We start from the raw sequence: 18873 nt of genomic DNA on the forward strand, positions 1-18873 counted from the left end.
CCAAAAATACCTGAGTGTTGGATATAGTAATATTAAATATAGTGATTTTACAGAATTGTCTGACTGTGGTACAACTATTGGAATATTATAGCCATGGACAGGCAAGAGTGCACGAGTTCAGAAGTGCAGATAGAAGGTTGGAGTGACCTTAGAGAACGGTGTAACAAATATAAACAAATGTAAGGCTGGAGTCTGTGGTTTCCTCCCATCTCTGCTTAGACCCAATATATGTGTTGATGAGAGAATATGAAGAATGTCTATGCTAATTAGTGTGTAATCCTAATGTAGTCCTAATGCAAATGTATGTAACCAATTAGAGTCTAACAGGATTTGTAACCCTGTTATGTAGCCTTCTGATAGAAAGTATATAAGCCCATGCTTGGGGTGCAATAAACGGGATTGGAACTTGGTTATGTTAAGCCTTCTCCCTATCTCTTCTGATATCCATGGCATTGAGGCCTGTGGCACCTGAGAAATGTTTCTGATACAGAAAACCATTTTTGACCACCTTTTGCCTTTTTTTTTTTTTAATGAAAAAAAACTAATTGCAAGCCAAGAATCTCATAGGTGCAAGTTACTGAGATTCTGTTCCGTAGGGAAAGTAGAGTTTAAAATAAGCTACTAAAGAGCTGTCAATACCTTGTGGATTGGAAAAAATATTTACATTTTGATCAAAGGACAAACTTGATACTGTGAAGATGAAGGACTCTTGGAGAACTACTACCTTGTTAAATGACATAACAAGGTGCTTTAATGTCTGTGTGGTACACCTCTTGAACATAGCATGGCTATGGAGGAGAGAGTTGGTTGGATGTGTTTGTCTGCTTCAGCATACTTTGATGTTAAAAACAAAATGATGCTTAAGAGTCCTTCTATCAGGGCTTCCTGTGACACTGAAAAATGGAGTAATAACTTTGTGAGTTGCTAGGTGTTTCTGAAAAAATATTGCACAAAAGTGCATCTTCATACATGTGGCTGTTCTGCTATCCAAACTGGGCTGTGGATACAGCTCCAGTTTCTATAGTCTTTGTAACCAGAGCCTTCAAGGACTTTGTTTCCCCTTGCTGTGTGCTAGAGGGTCTTAACAGTGCTGAGTTTGAACTTTCCATCCTATGACTGAGCATGCTGGGCGCAGACTCCTTAGATGTTTTTGTAAGAAATTGAGTGGAAGTCATTCATACTGCTTAATGTTAAACTTCCTCCCCAGTTTTTGCTGGAAAATGACAAATTCAGGGTTGTTTTGTCTTGAAATGTTTTTAAAACACTGCCTGAATGGTTGATTTTCCCCTGTAATAGAAGTTTGAAGCATTTGATTCATTCTGAGTCTTTGTGCTGTATGTAGCTACTATAGCCATAAGTGACTGCTGGTGTACTGAACAGCAAATATTTTACTTGTTAGCAACCATTCAGGCTTGACCTAAGTTAAGAGGAATGAACACATATATTGGGTTTTGGGGTATATAAGAAATGAGCATTTCCTGTTACACTAGCTTAGAGTGCTGCTATGTGTGGGAGGAATTTTTTTTTAGTCTGATTACTTTTGCTCATACTCAGAAGTGCTAGCCATACCAGAGTGAACAGACAAGATTTTCCTGTGGCATCAACATTCTACAACACGCTCTCTTATCTCCCTTGTGGCCTTTGACTTGGACAGCTGCTCCTTAGGTGGTTGTTTTTGATGAAGTTCTGCTTACAGCAGTTGTCATATACAGGAGTAATCTGAAGGGAATATAGATGATGATTTTCAAAATAAACAGTGTCGCCTGTGAATAGAAGTACCTGTATTAGCTGAGTCTGCTGGTACAGCCTGAAGCCTTCTGTGTTTTATTGAGACTTCTTGAACAGCAGGAGGAACAAAGAGCTTCAAGCTGCTAGGCACACATTTCCCATCAACTTTGTTCTGCTGTGTGGGTCACCTTAAAACTTCCAACTTCTGTGCAGGGAAAAGTATTATTTTAGTAGTGGGAGATTTGCAGGGAAGGAGAGAAGGTGAAGGCACTGTAAATAGCTGAGCACAGCTACTGGGTTATTTAAGATAGTCATGCATCTAACAGTTTCAGTGTGTTTGTTTTGGATGACTTGGCATCCTTAGTGACAGTAAAGTGGTGAAAGTAGGGGAAGGCCCAGAGGAAACAGTAAGTGTGAGAAGTTGTAGTAGCTTCTAACAAAAATTATAAAGGAATTGGCAGTAGTTAACTAACAAATATTGAACAGCATGCGTTTGATCTTGATAATGAAGACAGTGATTGTCACCAAAAGAGATTCTGTACTCAACCTTTTGCTTTAGTGATGCCATTGAAAATGGACTAGGAAAAAAGGATCCATATGATTCAAATAAATAATAATGCTGCCTATGTGGAGTGAGGGTCAATTTTTATTTGCTTCTTTTGAGTGCTCAGTGTATTGTAACTAAAAGCAGCAATTAGAAATATAACTGGCATGGATTGAACCTCATTCTTCGGCACTGAACTGAAAGAAAAATCTGTGTCACATATAGCTTGGAGCTCTTAGCCACTTGCTGATGTTCAGTATTAAGTTTTTCTATCTGGAAATAGGGAGAAAATGTTGACACACTTTCATTTAATGTAATATGATTGTATAATATGGCCAAGTAACAATTACAAGCCCAAGAAAGAAGTAATAGAATTTTAAAATACAATTTTATAAAAATATTTTCAGCTGAAGCCCTATTTAACCTCTTTAATTCATGTAAGAAGTTACTGAATACACAAGTCATAATCTAGTAGATGTCCTCCTGTTCTTTCACTTTTTTTTTCTTGCTGGCATTCCTTCATCTCCAAGACAGATAAAGACAGAAAGCTTAAATTAGCTAATGTCTAGCAACTGTATTGATCTGTTTTATGAATCCCTTAATGAAATGGGTGAATCTTGAAGAAAAATGCATAGGAAAGTTCCTAGATTTATTTTTTTTTATTGATTCTGAAAGTGAGCATGCTTGAAGAGCCTTTAAATGCTGTCTAACTTTGCACAGTGCTGCACAGTGCATGTGAGCATATGCACCCATGTGAAAAAATGTAATAGGCATTGAGTGTTTTGCTGTTTGGCTTTAATATTACAGAAGGAAATTAAGACTTAACAATATTCCTGCATTTCAGTGGAGAAAATGGTATGGTCTGTCCTCATTTATCCTGCTGTGTGGTGTGAGACAGCTGTGCTGGGATGCTTGGGGCAGTAGCAGGTTGGCAGAAAGGAGCTGCAGGGTGGCAGTTTGCCTGCGGCATAACTGCCCTGAAAACTTGCACAGCTTGTCTGATGATCAAAATCCCTACCAATCTTTGCTCCTGTCACCATGGCCGTGCTTCTGCCCTCTCCTAAGGTAGTTCTTGTGGTAGGGTGGGTGCACCGTAAGTTGAATCTCCACTGCATGTGAGAACAGATCTATCTTAGGAGAGGAGTGAGGAGGAGCATGAGGGTGCAGTTTTTGGTGTCATGAGCAGCAATGGCAGCATGTATTTGGACTGGCACTTCACTAAACGTGAGGGTATCTACTTTGACAGTGCTGCACTAGAGCTCTGAATGTCACTTAGACCTGAGTAACAGCCAAGGTGGTAGCTGTTGTACATTCTGGTAATCTGATGTAGGCATATAGTCTAGATCAGGGGTCCTCAAACTTTTTAAACAGGGAGCTGGTTCACTGTCCCTCAGGCACTGTGGGGGACTGGGCTATGGTTTGGTTCCAGCCCAGTCCCGGCGGGTGCCTGGGGGCTGTGGAGGCCAGCAAGTGGATAAAGTGGCAGGAAGGGGCTGCTTGGTTGGCAGGAAGGGGCTGCTTGGTTGGCAGGAAGGGGCTGCTTGGTTTCCCCACCAACCCCTGGCAGGGGCGGGGCAGGAGGGTTTTGTAAATACCGGTGGGCCAGACTGAGGACCCTGGGGGGCCATATCCAACCCACGGGATGTAGTTTGAGGACCTCTGGTCTAGATAGACCAGACAGTGACTATCGTAGGAAAGGAAGAGGTAGTGCTCCCTCTGTGATGCAAAGGGGAAATAGGCAGAGGTGTGACATGGTCTTCTCAAAGCAGAGTAAAATTCATGTAGAAGTGTTAGCAATTAAATTGGAACCTTTCTGGTTTCAGAGTAGTTTCTTTACCTCTGTGTAATCTGCTGTGGGTTTGTAGGTTTTTATAAAGGACCCTGGAGGAGAACATTGTCAGAGGATTCCTCCTTTCTGTGTGTCTCAGTGCCAGTTACCATACCCAGGGATGCCACAGCAAACATTTTTCATTAACATTTGTTCCCACTTTTGCTCTTTGAGATTACTACAAAGTACATTGTACTTAAAGCTACGTTGAAAGACAGGGTGTTACTTTGTTGTCCTGAAACAAGAAGGTTATAAGAAGGGCTGACAAGAATGAGGTAAAGCACCACTTGGCTCCATTTCTTTCCTGAATTATTAATTTTTGTTTAAAATGAGGAAAATTTGCTGTTTCATCTCTTGGGATAAACTCATTACCATTTGTTAACACCCACCATGAAGCATGAGTTTATCAAGGTGAAGTTGACCTTTGACTTTCTCCTCCACAAGCATTTTATTAGTTCAAAGTTGTTGTTGTGTGCCTGCTGTTCTTCTAACTCTTCTGGACCATTTAACCATACAGAGAGCTTGTCTGAATAATTTTAAATGCTAGTTTGTTGATCTTTGCTCCCTGAACTCTCATCAAAATCTTCCCAAAGTAGTCCTGTGCTAGTTTTATTAAATCTTTTGGCCATTTTTTAACATACTGTTGAATGTTAAATTTTGAGGGTAGTAAGTTAGGTTTACTAAACATTTTCATGAAGTAATAAAGTTGAGTTTGCAAATTACAGTAACTGTGGGGTACTGCTGCAACATGGGAACACTGGGTCCGGGGACAGTAAATTTGTTTTGTTCTTTTAAATATATTGAAAAATGTTTTTCATCTTTGAAGCCTTGCAGAATCATAGGAAGAACCTGAATGGAGATTTCTCAGTCTGCTTTACTACTACTACTAGCAGACAATAAAAGCCTTCTTGAAGTATTTTCTACTGACATATACCCTCATCATGTTAATTTTTACTGTAATTTGATGTTCTGCTCAGATTACCATCATAGAATCAACCAGGTTGGAAGAGACCTCGAAGATCATCCAGTCCAACCTAGCACCCAGCCCTAGCCAGTCAACTAGACCATAGAATCATAGAATCATAGAATCATAGAATCAACCAGGTTGGAAGAGACCTCCAAGATCATCCAGTCCAACCTATCACCCAGCCCTATCCAATCAACTAGACCATGGCACTAAGTGCCTCATCCAGTCTTTTCTTGAAGACCCCCAGGGACGGTGCCTCCACCACCTCCCTGGGCAGCCCATTCCAATGCCAATCACTCTCTCTGTGAAGAACTTCTTCCTAACATCCAGCCTATACTTTCCCTGGCACAACTTGAGTCTGTGTCCCCTTGTTCTATGGCTGGTTGCCTGGGAGAAGAGGCATGGGGACCTGGCTACAATGTCCCTTCAGGTAGTTGTAGACAGCAATGAGGTCACCCCTGGGCCTCCTTACTTAGTTTTGATACCTAAAATGTTGAAATATTCACTGGATAGTCAGTGGAAATTTTTGTCATATATCATAAATGACAAATGACCTGATGCATCCACCTTCTGAACCAAAAACTTGGCATTACTCTTTGTGCAGATTTCGTTTACTTTTAAGTCAAATTTTGGTTAATCTTACCTGTTACAGGCGATACCATAACAAAGAACTGGTCCAAGGTTTTCGTCATGTTCCCTGCGTTTCGCTTGAAAGATGAAGGAGTGAAAGCGACATGTGGAGAGCAGAGCTCTGTAGATTCTTTTCCCCCCCATCTTTTCAATTTAAAAAGCAACAACAACAAAACAGTGAAATTTTATAATATTTATCAAAAAATAAACCATATCTAGATTAAAAAAAAAAGAGAGGAAGGAAAGGAGGATGGCATGAAGCTCTGGGGCCACAAAGAGCCTGTGTTGAGTGCTCCATGCATGTTAGTAAAAAATCACTCCAAGCCAAGAAGGTGGTTATTAACGCTTTCACATTTCATCTGTGAATATAACTGTAGACAGGTCTTGAAATACTTGAACACAGCCTATCTGACCTTCTCCTACTCTGTCATATCACAGTTTCCTGTACGTGCAAATTACCTGCTAACAGCAGTCATTAGTCACTGCACCTGCAACAGTACCTGTTGACCTAGCGACTTTGGTTGACAGTGACATATGTATTAGTAATGACTGTAAATGTTATAAGGCTCAGTTGCCTCAGTCTGCATGTAAAATCCAGACTTTTGTAATACAACTTCATAATTGACTTAATCTGATTTAATAGGAAAACATGCAAGGCATCTTGAATTCGGGGTCTGTTTTTGTTGTCCAAAGTGGCACTACTGTCTGTAAGCTTTTCTTGCAGATATGGAGGAACAAACAAGTTAGCTTGCCAGTTTTCTTTTACTTTTATTTGACAGTGTGGTCTTAGAGGCATGTCAGTGGCTTACTTGTTCCAGGAGAAGTATTTCCTGAGGTAATTCCACTTTTGTTACTCAAATTTAGAAATTATTCAGTCTTTGTGCAACACAGTGACCAATCTCAGCCAATCCTTGTATGAGTTGCCAGAGAAACAATCTTTTGGCTAGGTTCTTAAGATGGAAATTCTCAGTCTTGCATTACATCTCAGTCACAGTATTACATCTGCATCATTTCATCACACTTTGATAACAATAGATGTGCAGAAACTAATGCTGCTCACATCAGCCTTTCCTATGACACACAATTCCAGCAGAGGAAAACTTTAAGTGAGGAAAGCAGGAGAAAGAGGTGTGTATTGGGAAGGCTCTACTGTTCCTGGCTTTTGGGGGTGGCTCCATTATTTCTGCTTAATACAACACAACTTGCTTCCATGACTCTGCAGGCTGAACTGCTTTGCAGTGAAAGTATCTTGTTTTGGCATTAGCTTATTTTGCAATACTGTTAAAACTTCACAGCTGCAAGTTCTGAAACACATTTTAAAACGAGTGTTTTGGAAACAAAGTGGTAAATATGAATAAAGAAGCATGAAAACCAGCCCCCCTCACCCCTCTAAAGCAGAAGTGTTCTCAGTACTTTTGTTTTTCAGAGGTCATGTTGCTCCTTTGCTTGCTGCTAGCCATTTCAGAAGAAAATGTGTTTGTTCCCAAGAGGCAGTGCCTTATAGCTGTAGAAAATTGAAGTATGTCACCAAACTGCTGTATTTGAGACTTCACAGCCCTTTTCCTGGTATCAGTTTTGACTACTTTGTTACTTTCATCCCTGAGGTGTTGTCGTGGGTTGAATTTAAATTTGCTGCTGCTGCTATTAATACCATCCTGCCTCATGCCAGCTCCAAAATGAAAGTACTGGCTGGAGCGAAGTATTCTGGGCTCGAGGTTCAGATTGTAACATGAAAGGCTTCCTGTTCTGGTTACTGCTTTTGGGTTATGGGTTTTGGGTGCTGGCTCTGTTCTGCAGGAATGGCATTGAGACAGGTGGGAGCTGGGTAGCACATAAGGTTTCTGCTTTATGCTGCTTTGTTGTGTTGTTGTTGTTTGTTTGTTTGGGGGGGGTTTGTTTGCTGTTTTTTTTTTTTTCTTTTCTGCATTTTGCTTTGCTTTCTCTGGAAGTACTCTAAGATAAGGTAATTGGGCATTAAATTATTTTATATTAAACCCTTATCTCAACTCGTTATTTCAACCTGGAGGGTTTTTTCTGTGTGTTAGTTTACCCTCCCTTCTGTGGTGAAGGGAAACAGGCAGGTTAATCCATTCATGGCACTGTAACCTGTTACAGGTGCGTTAACAGCTAAAGCAGACATTGCCAGTGCTATCTAGTGAAAGAGTTTCTTGGCTTCAAACAGCAGAGCAGTTCCCTTGCATATTGTTGGGGTGAAGGATAACTCATGGCATGATTTGGGCACAAACTGCTCTGCTCTCCCAATGACTCCATCCTCTGCTATGAGAAGAGATGAAACTGGCCTGTTGTAAATGCACAGTGCGGTCTCACAGCCATTGCAGTGAATGTAGCCCTGAGAATGTAGTTCTGAGGAAACGATTCCACCTACTGCTGGGACACAGGTTTTCTTAGAACATCTTGGAAGCTAATTCTGGGCTAGAACATAATGCTGGGAAGCAGCAAGCATTGAGGACCCCGGTGTTGGAATGACAGCAAATTGAATATGTTCTTGTCTCTTTTTGGTAACTCTACTTTCAAACACTATTGTATGTGCTGTATGTTACCCATGGGTGCATGACAACGATTCACCTAATACTGTGTTGTCTGAGTGTATGTTGTGCTAAATGATAAGCAAAATGACTTTTTGAGCTTGTATTAAAGCAGTCAGATGGTCAAATCCACAGGACACTGTGCTGCAGACTGACTGTTAGCTTTGTATATTGTAGGAAAGAATGACCAAGGCCTGCAAAATTCCTTCCTAGTAATAATCAAGTTGCTGTCATAGAGAAAAACATGGCTTGTCCTCTCTTTATACCAGGAGTGCAAGAGGCTGCTTTTTCTGCTCTTCAGGATGCGCTGCTAGGATTGATCAGCAAGGCTCTCTCTTTGAACTAGGAAAGAGTAGGTGGTTGGCATTTGGCAGCTCAAGCACGGTAACATTTATGCAGAGCGAAGCTGATGAGAGTTTAGAGCCTCAGGACTACCTAGCAAAAAAGTGTGTCTTACAGCAAAAACATGTACTTTGAGGAGAATTGCTCCAAGAGAGATTCTCAGATGGCAGATGACACGACGCTGCTTGGCCAGGAGGGCAAGATTGGTGATATGGTAAGAGAAGTAGAAAGTGAACAAAAATGGGCATAAAACTTCTGCACATCAAAAACATTATATAAGACATAGCTGTACTGCCCCAAAGTACAGCCACAACAATCTTAAATGAGTTCTTGTCATATTTTTGAATTTGCAGACTGATTGCTGTAGTTTTATTGGCAAGTACACTGGAAACCATTGATGTTGTAGAGTTTGGGAAAGCATTTGCTGCTCTGTGACTTCCCAGTCTGATAGAACCTGAAAATATTTCTAGAACTTGCTGTAGCACCTGAGGGGATCATGACAGATACTAGTGTATGTATGTATCAACTGAAGTCAGTTTCTCTTTCATTATGAGCAGTCTAGGATGTTGTTCTTTCAACTCCATACTGCAATTTCTTTGTCAGGAAAACATTTAGGCTCTCCATACTGTGTTTGCCACTGGAGTAATAAAATTTTCTCTTGTGTGTAGCATAGGTGTTCAGAAGAGCAGGATAAAGGATAGGCTGTATCTTTGGTGGAAGATACTGGGATAATATTTTGTCAAGTGTGATTTCTTGTAATTTGCAGAACTGAAGTGCTGCATAATCTGTGAAAGAAGCAATCCCTTTAAAAAAAATTACAATACCAAGCTAAATGAATATGCTCATTTGAAAGAAACAGATATTTTTATACATGCTATTCAGGATCATTAAAATTAATTGTAAGCCATGCCCAGGTAAGATTTGAGATGGTCAAATGAGACAGTGATTGAATAGTGAGGGGGTTTTGAGATTTGTTTGTGTAGTTAATTGTATTACTTCCATAGATGCTCTGTTTGGCAACTCTGCGACCTGTCTGTACAGTTCAGATTATTAAGATGTAGCACTATCTGAGGGACAGGGTAACAGTTAATAACTGTTCAGAAAATGACAGAGACAGGTGAATATGAGCTATATGTAATTATGGTTATTCTAAAATTGACATTTAAACAGAGATATGTGCTGAAGCAGAGCTACTATTATTTAGCCTTCTGAGTAGGAGAATCTGTTGGAAAGGCCCTGCAGAGGGACCTTGACAGGCTGCATGAGTGGGCAGAGGCCAGTGGGATGAGATTCAACAAGGCTAAGTGCAGGGTTCTATGCTTTGGCCACAGCAACCCCAAGCAGTGCTACAGGCTGGGGACTGAGTGGCTGGAGAGCAGCCAGGCAGAAAGGGATCTGAGGGTACTGGTAGATAGTAGCTGAACATGAGCCAGCAGTGTGCCCAGGTGGCCAGGAGAGCCAATGGCATCCTGGCCTGCATCAGGAACAGTGTGGCCAGTAGGACAAGGGAGGTTATTCTTCCCCTGTACTCAACACTGGTCAGGCCACAGATTGACTCCTGTGTCCAGTTCTGGGCCCCTCAATTCAAGAGAGATGTTGAGGTGCTGGAACGTGTCCAGAGAAGGGCAACGAAGTTGGTGAGGGGCCTGGAACACAAATCCTATGAGAAGAGGCTGAGGGAGCTGGGGGTGTTTAGCCTGGAGAAGAGGAGGCTCAGGGGTGACCTCATTGCTGTCTACAACTACCTGAAGGGAGGCTGTAGCCAGGTGGGGGGTGGCCTCTTCTCCCAGGCAACCAGCAACAGAACAAGGAGACACAGTCTCAAGTTGTGCTGGGGGAGATATGGGCTGGATGTTAGGAAGAAGTTCTTCCGAAAGAGTGATTTCCCATTGGAATGGGCTGCCCAGGGAGGTGGTGGAGGCACCGTCCCTGGGGGTCTTCAAGAAAAGCCTGGATGAGGCACTTAGTGCCATGGTGTAGTTGATTGCATAGGGCTGGGTGATAGGTTAGACTGGATAGGGCTGGGTACTAGGTTGGATTGGGTGACCTTGGAGGTCTCTTCCAACCTGGTTGATTCTGTGATCTATGTATAGACATATTTAGGAATGTTACCAACCTGCACTGCTGTGTGCTTGCTCATTGTCTGAAATACTAAGGTCAGTGTTAATGGGCGATCCACATAACACTTTTTAAAGTGTGTTTCCCCTTTTAACTTCCCATGTCCCTGAGTCCTCAGGTGGCAGTTTGCACTACATGGGGTGTTCCATCTCACACTGTTCTGCTGACAGCAGATCCATTACACAGATTAACTGAAGCCTGAAAGCCAGACGAGCACAGGGAAAGCTCAGGGAATGCAACTATTTGGGTGTATTTGTACTGCAAAGCTCTGAACTAACACTTGGTTTTTATTCAGTGTAATTTAAATGAAGACTTGAAAATAGATAGTATATTCTGTTCAAAGTACCTGAAATAAATACAGTGCTTTCAAGTGTTGGGGAGGCAAATTTGACTTCCTTGCTCTGACAGAGACCTGTAATAGATCTGTAGCCATTGGTTTTGTGCTCATGAGGTGATTAATTTTGGGCATTCAGTGTCTAAGTATTACAGCTGATGAAGTTTTCTGTCAGACTGAAGATAGCATTTATGCTGAATAGGGTCTTCTGAATTCAGTGTCACTGGAATCGATTTAGTTAGACTTTGATTGACAGGCTTGAATGCTTCACTCTGCTGACCTTCATTAAACCTCCTCTCCACCCGAAGAAAAGTATTATAAAAATGAGAAAAGTTACAACTCATGATGACAGCTTTCCCAAACTTATCAAGGTGGAATGATATTGAACAGAAATTGAGCTTGATTTCTTTTCTTAGCTCATTTAACTTCTGCATAAAGAATTCTTTGAATCTGTTACTCTGATTGGTGAGTATGGCAGTGGTGTAACCCAGGACAGCACTGAACATGAGGCTCTGTGTAAGGAGCAGTATTCCTTTCCTAAGAGTACATTGCTTGTGAATCTCTGAACCAAAATGCTGTGATAGCATCACAACATGTTCTGTTTAGTTGCCCTTCTCTCTGAAAGTAGTGAGGTTTGGGGTTTGTTTTTCCATATGCTAACTATTCATTTAAAAAAAACCACATAAAACTTAAAAATGCTGAACAGTGTTTATTACAGGTGCATTTCAAACTCTAGTATGTTCCTTCTAAAATATAAATGTGATATAAATATTTTAATCTTAAAAAGGCACAGGAGGATTATATATTATATGTAATGCTCATACAGTCTATCATAATTACTTGGTTTTGTAGTTTATAACCCACAAGTCTAAGTTTACAGTTTAAAAGCCAAAAAAGACCCTTCTGTTCAAATGAAACAGTTTTTATTCAATTGTATTAAGGGTAATTGTATTGAAAATTAATAATTTGTTATTAATTGTGAACGTAAATTTCTGTGTGAATATTAATTTTATTAACATTTTAAATATTGGGAAAATTCCCTGAGATTATCTGGATTTTTCTGTTGACAGGAAGTTGTTGCACAGAATTAAACAGTTTAAACAATGAGAACTTGGAAAATAGTGCAAAAATAGGAAAAATTCTAACTATGCTTATGGAGTCTTAGCATTAACTCCAGCATATGTACTCAACGATACTTTTTGGCCCCTGAGTAAGTCTCCTGTACCAAAGACACCTTCAAACTCAGGATCATGATCCTGAGGTAAAATACATAAAATGTTCCAGGCAGAGGGAAGGAGAGGAGAGATGCTGATGCTTTGCTACTAGGACAAGCTGCATATACATGGCCACCTTGACTCCCAGTTAGCAAGCCATGAATAAGGAAAGGCAGGAAGGCTCTGAGCAGAAAGACACAAAGGCAGAAAGGTGCGATTTCTAAATTGCCTCCACCTTTAAATACTCCGCTTTGAAAATCAAACTGGCCAATAGGCACTAGCACCATTGTTCTGGCCACAGAATCCAAAGCTTCACGCCTCATTTGGCCACATAGGCATGTTGAGGGGCAGCACAAGACACCTGACACGTGGTGCTAAGTCCCTAGCCCTCAAGGCTTTGCTCATCTTACTCAACTTCTTGGACCTGCAGCTCGGGGAGGAGAGCAAGTGTTAAATCAGCCTGGCAGGATTTATGCCCTACCAGAACAGTAATGCCATATAGGCTCTGGCTGCTGATTTTTAAGAGATGTGTAGTGAAATATGGCTGGATGTATGAGGTCAGAAAAAGAACCAGTGCAACAAAATCATAAAATCATAGAATTATTTTGGTTGAAAATGACTTCTACAGTCATTGATGTCAGCCATTAACCAAATACCACCATGGCCATTAAACCATGTCCTGAAGTTCCTGCCAAGTCTACACCATTTTTTAACACCTCCCTGTGCAGCCTGTTCCATTGCCTGACCACTCTTCCAGTAAAGAGTTTTATCCTGATACCTAATCTAAACATCCTCTGGTGCATTTTCCATTTCCACTTTTCCTCACTAGAACCTCCTTTCAGTTAGTTGTAGAGAGCAGTGAGGTTTTGCTGCAGCCTGCTCTTCTCCAGACTCAACAATCCCAGCTTCCTCAGCTGTTATTTCATAACATTTTTTGTCCAGACCCTTCACCAGCTCTTTTTAACTTCTCTGGATGTGCCTCAGCACCTCAATGTCCTTCTCATAGTGATTGCCCCAAAATTGAGATGGTATTTGAGGCGTGGCCTTAACCAGCGCCACATAGAAAATGATCACTTCACAGCTCTTGCTTGTTGGGAAAACATTTGGTGGAGCGCTATGGGAAGATGACTCTTTGCTCACCAATATGGTTAGATGGTCAAATCCACTTTGTTTCCGTGATGCAGTGACTTATATGCACTTCTAGCAAGAGGCGTGCTCCACCAAGATTGGTTACAGTCAGAGGGTCCAGAGTTACATGTAAGGTGTGCATAGGTTAACTTATCACAACATTCTAAGGGTCAGCCTCCATCACCACCCACCCCAGCCCCTTTGGTTATCTAGTCTCTGCCCACTGCAGCTGTGTGTGGGGTGCTCAGCTGTTTACAGCTCGATTTCCTGGCCTAGCTGGGAACCAAGGATGTTCTCAGTGCAGGTTGCTCATGTTTATGAATTTTTGTCCTTGACTGGTGAGAAATTCTTCCACACTTGCTTGCCACACTATTCCTGATCTAGGCCAGGATGTTGTTGGCCTTGGTTGACTGGGCACACTGCTGGCTCACATTCAGCCAGCTGTCAAACAGCACCCCCCAAGTCCTTTTCTGCCAGGCGACTTTCCAGCCACTCTGCTCCAAGCCTGTAGCACTGCATGAGGTTTTTGTGACCCAAATGCAGGACCTGGCACTTAGCTTTGTTAAACCTCATGCAGCTGACCTCAGCAAACTGATCTGGCCTGCCCAGCTTCCTCTGTAGAGCCAAGCAGATCAGCACTCCCATCCAGTTTAGTGTTGTCTGCACACTGAGGGTGCACTCAATTCCCTCATCCAGATCACTGATAAAGATAATAAACAGAATTGGCCCCAAAACTGAGCCCTGGGGAGCACCTCTAATGAGCGGCCACCAGCTGTGTTTAACTTTAGGCCTGGCCAGCCAGCCATTTTTTAACCCCATGAATTCTTTTAAGTATATGGTTGCTTCACATGAATGTCCAAAGCCATGGAAAACTCTGTTACAACTCTTAACATATTTATTGGACCAAACATCTAACTTCACATGAATTCCACTGGTACTGCAGCCACAAAAATGTCTAATTATGAAATAGAAAAAATGTTGTGGTCCTCTTAGAATGCTGCTAAGCAGCTTTTGCTGCTGGAAAAAAGGCAGTTGAAAAAAAACAGGATACTTTAATACTAGCTGTATAATACAGTATATTTTTTTTCTCCTCTGGCATTTGTGATGGTGAAGTCAATGCCTACAGACCACAATATCTGGAAAATGATAACACTTTTATTGAATATTTTCTGTTTTCTCTCCCTTTCTGTACCTGCTTGCACATGAAGTAGCACTTTGTATCTATAGAAATGCTTTCTGTACTTGCCAAAATAATTAAATTCTGTGATGGAAATGGGAAGTAGGTCTGCTGTATTTTCTCATTATTCTGCCTATTTGCTAAACAGAAAGAATAGTTAATCTCTGGGACCAAAACAAGTAGGTAGCATAGTTGTTAGCATGGTTGCCTCACTCCGGTACAGATTGCAGAATGTTGGATTAAAAATAATGCTGCCTGATACAGGTGGCTGTTATGTTTTGCTTACAATGAATATGGTGGATCTATGTAGTACCTTTCAGAAATGGGAAGAGATGGTAGCACCATTTCTTTCCCTAAATGTGTTTTCATTGAGTAAGGTGTAATAAACTAGAACAGTGGGTTGGGTTTATTTGAATGTCGTGTGTTACTTCAGAGCTACTTGAAGCAATAGTGTTTACCTGCATTTGTAATCAGTTCCAAACGTGCTAGTTTGAAGCTAGCTAGAATGTTTTGGTGAGAAGAACTAGATTACAGGCTGTGAAAAGGAAACAATGGTGATGTGTACTTCACTCATAGACTTGTTGAGATGCATAAGAACAAGAACATAAATACAGATAACAGAATTCACTTTGTGAGCTTTATGGGCTGCACTTCTTTCTCTAACCTAACCTGCTGTCTGTGTGATTAATCCATCTGCTTCCTAATCCCCCTGGATGACTCTCCAATCTACCTTGGGCATAAGGCAAAGATTTAGGGTAAGGTAGAGGGGTGGGAGGAAGGTGGAAGAGTGGTTTCTGAGAGGAGTGTTGTGTTTCTGTATTACCTTTTACCTTGTATATAACTGTATATACTGTAAATATCTGCTTGTATATTGTGCTAGCTGTAAATATAAGGCTTTAGTCAATTTTCAGAGCCGCTGAGTCTAGTCAGTGATTTTCCAAAATGTGTGTGTGGGGGTAACACTCAAACCATCACAACAAATAAACATATAAATTTGTCACATGTATCATAGAATGGTAGGGGTTGGAAGGGACCACTGGAGATCGTTTAGTACAACACCTCGGCCAACAAAGGTGTACCTGCATCAGGTTGCACAGGAACATGTCTGAGCAGGTTTTGAAAGTCACCAGAGGAGGGGACTCCACAGTGTCTCTGGGAAGCCTGTTCCAGTGCTCTGATATTGTCAAAGTAAAGTTTATCCTTAAGTTCGAGTGAAACCTCCTTTGGTCTAGTTTGCACCAGTTACACCACTGAGAAGGGACTACCCACATCCTCCTGACCTCCACCCTTTAGATCTCCTCTCATCCTTCTTCAAGCTAAAGGGCCACAGGTCTCTTTTTGTAAGAGAGATGGATGCTATATATCTACAAAACATTTATTTCAGTGGCTTCTTCAAAGTAGCTTTACACTGTACACCCCACAAAGAAAGTTGTGTGACTACAATAGAAAAAGGCAATAAAGATGACCATCAACCACTAGAGGGAGCAAGATTTCAAGTATTTTAATTAGGTGGAAATTAGGCCAGTAAGATCCTTGAGTTTGAATGCCTGTATAGAATAGGCTGTGGAATGTTGTCTACTACCTTTAATCCTTCTTCTAATTTATTTGAGGTGGTTGTTTTGTTGGTTTTGTGTTTTTTTTTTTTTTCAGGTAAAAAGTCTTGTAACATCTAAACTTTACAGTGATGGGAAACCCACTGTCTTACATTGGGCGAGGTGAAGGAATTTTAAAGTGCTTTTTGATCTGAATCCTGTAATTTGAACCCCTAACTCTTCTATGTGTGATGGAGGAACAGGATATTGTTCACTATTCTTAGAACCAGTTTCCTCCCAGAAATCTCTTCGTACTGGGGATACACATACTGATTGATCAAAGTATTTCTTTAGCCTTGACTAAATGGAATAAATCAAGCTTTTTAAGGTATCACAGAATGTTAGAGGTTGGAAGGGATCTCAAAAGGTCATCTAGTCCAATCCCCTTGCTAGAGGAGAAGCACTTAAAGCAGGTCACACAGGAACACATCCAGGTGAGTTTTGAATGTCTCTACCCTGGTGAGACCTCATCTTGAATACTGTGTTCAGTTTTGGACTCCCCAGGTTAAGAGGGACAGGGATCTGCTGGAAAGAGTCCAACGGAGGGCTATGAGGATGATTAGGGGACAGGAGGGCATGGCTTATGAGGAGAGGCTGAGGGACCTGGGGCTTTTTAGTCTGGAGAAGAGAAGACTTAGAGGGAATTGATAAATATTTATAAGTAGATGAAGGCTGGCAAGGAGGAGGCGGGGGACAGGCTCTGCTCACTTGCTCCCTGTGACAGGACAAGGAACAATGGGTGTAAATTGCAGCAAAAGAGGTTCTGCCTCAACACAAGGGGGAACAACTTTACTGTAAGGGTCACAGAACACTGGAACAGGCTCCCCAGGGTGGTTGTGGAGTCTCCTCTGTGGAGCCCTTCAAGGCCTGTCTAGATGTGTTCCTCTGTGATCTGTGTTAGATAGTATTGTCCTGCTCCGGCAGGGGGGTTGGACTCGATGATCTCTTTGGGTCCTTTCCAACCCCTAACATCCTATGATCCTATGATATCAGTAGTATTCTATTGCAGAGAAGTGTGTGTAATTGTTAAGTACCTATTTAACACTATGGCATATATCTACTCCCAGTAATTTTGGGGTTATATATTTTGGAGCACTATCATTTGCGTTGTTTTGTGCAGTTGTACGTGGCAGAAGACAAGAGTCTGCTAAGCCTGTCATTGTGGAGGATAAGCATAACTATCACTACTGATAGTGAGAGAGGCTTCAATTTAGTGCGTAGCTATTGCCAAAGAAGTGGTCCTGCTGCCTCTGCCTCTTCTACTGGCTATTTGTTCTGTCTGCTTCCCTTTGTACTAAATCTGAAACTGGGCTTCCTCTCACTGAACTGATTTAGCTCACTAAATTAGGAGAGAGGGTGTCTCCTTAGCAGCTGTGTAGTACCCACTTAGCTAGCAAAACATCACTCTCCTTTGAGATACTGCCTTTGAAATTAAGCATTTCTGTGGCACGGAATGTCATGAACTGCAGGCTGTACTTTGGATGATGTGTTTACTGACAAGCATTACAAAGCCTTTATCATTATTTGCATAATGTGCTCTTAAAGATAAGATGTTTCTTAAAGTTAATATATGTGTCCCTTCAGGAAGCATATTAATTTGCATAAAGTGATTGTAGAACTGAGCTGGACTTCTCACAACTCATCCCATCATTTCTATGCCTTTGTCAGAGTGTCTGTAATGCATTAATATGCCTGTGTCCACCAAGCACTCAGAAAAATTACGTTACCTTGCTTTCTAGCCTGTGTTAGCAGCAGTGTGGCTCTTTAGCAGGACTGTACACCTGGCTGTGTGCAGGAGGCCGAGGTGAAGCTGTTTCAGTCAGCAGGTCCTGCAGCTCAGGGGAGCTGTTGGCTGTTAATAGTAGGTGCAGTCTGTCAACAGTCCATGTTAATTATCTGTTAATAGTCTGTTCTAGAGATGGAACTGGAAAGTGTTTGACAATGAGAAGCCACAGTTTGAAGTGAAAAATGTTCAGCATGGAATGTAGGACAACACTGATTATGATACCTTCTGTTGCTAAATAAATGGGCAAAAAGCTTTTACCTAAAATTTCTTCATTCCTTTCTGCTTTAGCAAAAATCTAATCTGACAGATTGTGAAATGCATGTTGCAGTAGCCAGGTCTCTGTAAATTGCTTTTGGTATAACAGTCTCTCTTGTCTTATATTAAAAGGACTAAACTTCTTTGTCATCAGAATATGTTTACCTGCATCAGCAATCGTCTGTTTTTTCAGGTAGACTTTTGCCCATGGTGTGATAGGCTACTCTTGCTTCATTTTCAAGAGCTTTCAGGATACACTTGAGAACTGCAGGATTCACATCACTGTTGATAAAGCGGTAGAGATTTTCACAAAGAAATCGTGAGTTGAATTACACCCTAGCCTTGCAAGATATAAGGTTACTAATTTTTTGCCTTGATATGAATTGAGTTTTGATTCATGATGCACAGTCATCTCCCACGTAACGCACTTGTCTGTGTTACAGAAACCAAACTGCTTTTGTCATTTGGACAAGCAAGATGCTGTTTTTGACATTTGCTCTTTTTGACAGGTATTGCCTTCATTAATGATGCCAGATGTGAAGGCGAAGCCCTCCCTGTTTGCATAACCAAAGATTGTTTACACATACTTTATATACATTTAAAGTATTAAATATTAATTGAATTTCTGGGAAATTGTTCACATATGCATGGGATCATTTAAATAGATCAAGCCATTTTACTTCT

General features: G+C 41.2%; 1 protein-coding gene across 8 annotated transcripts in view; it reads left to right on the plus strand.

Annotated features, from left to right (window-relative positions):
- Positions 1-18873, plus strand: part of MAST4 (microtubule associated serine/threonine kinase family member 4) — a 354406-nt gene that overhangs the window by 214314 nt on the left and 121219 nt on the right. The window lies entirely within an intron of this gene.

Source organism: Pogoniulus pusillus, chromosome Z (assembly GCF_015220805.1).
Source record: "Pogoniulus pusillus isolate bPogPus1 chromosome Z, bPogPus1.pri, whole genome shotgun sequence".
Lineage (NCBI taxonomy): Eukaryota > Metazoa > Chordata > Aves > Piciformes > Lybiidae > Pogoniulus > Pogoniulus pusillus.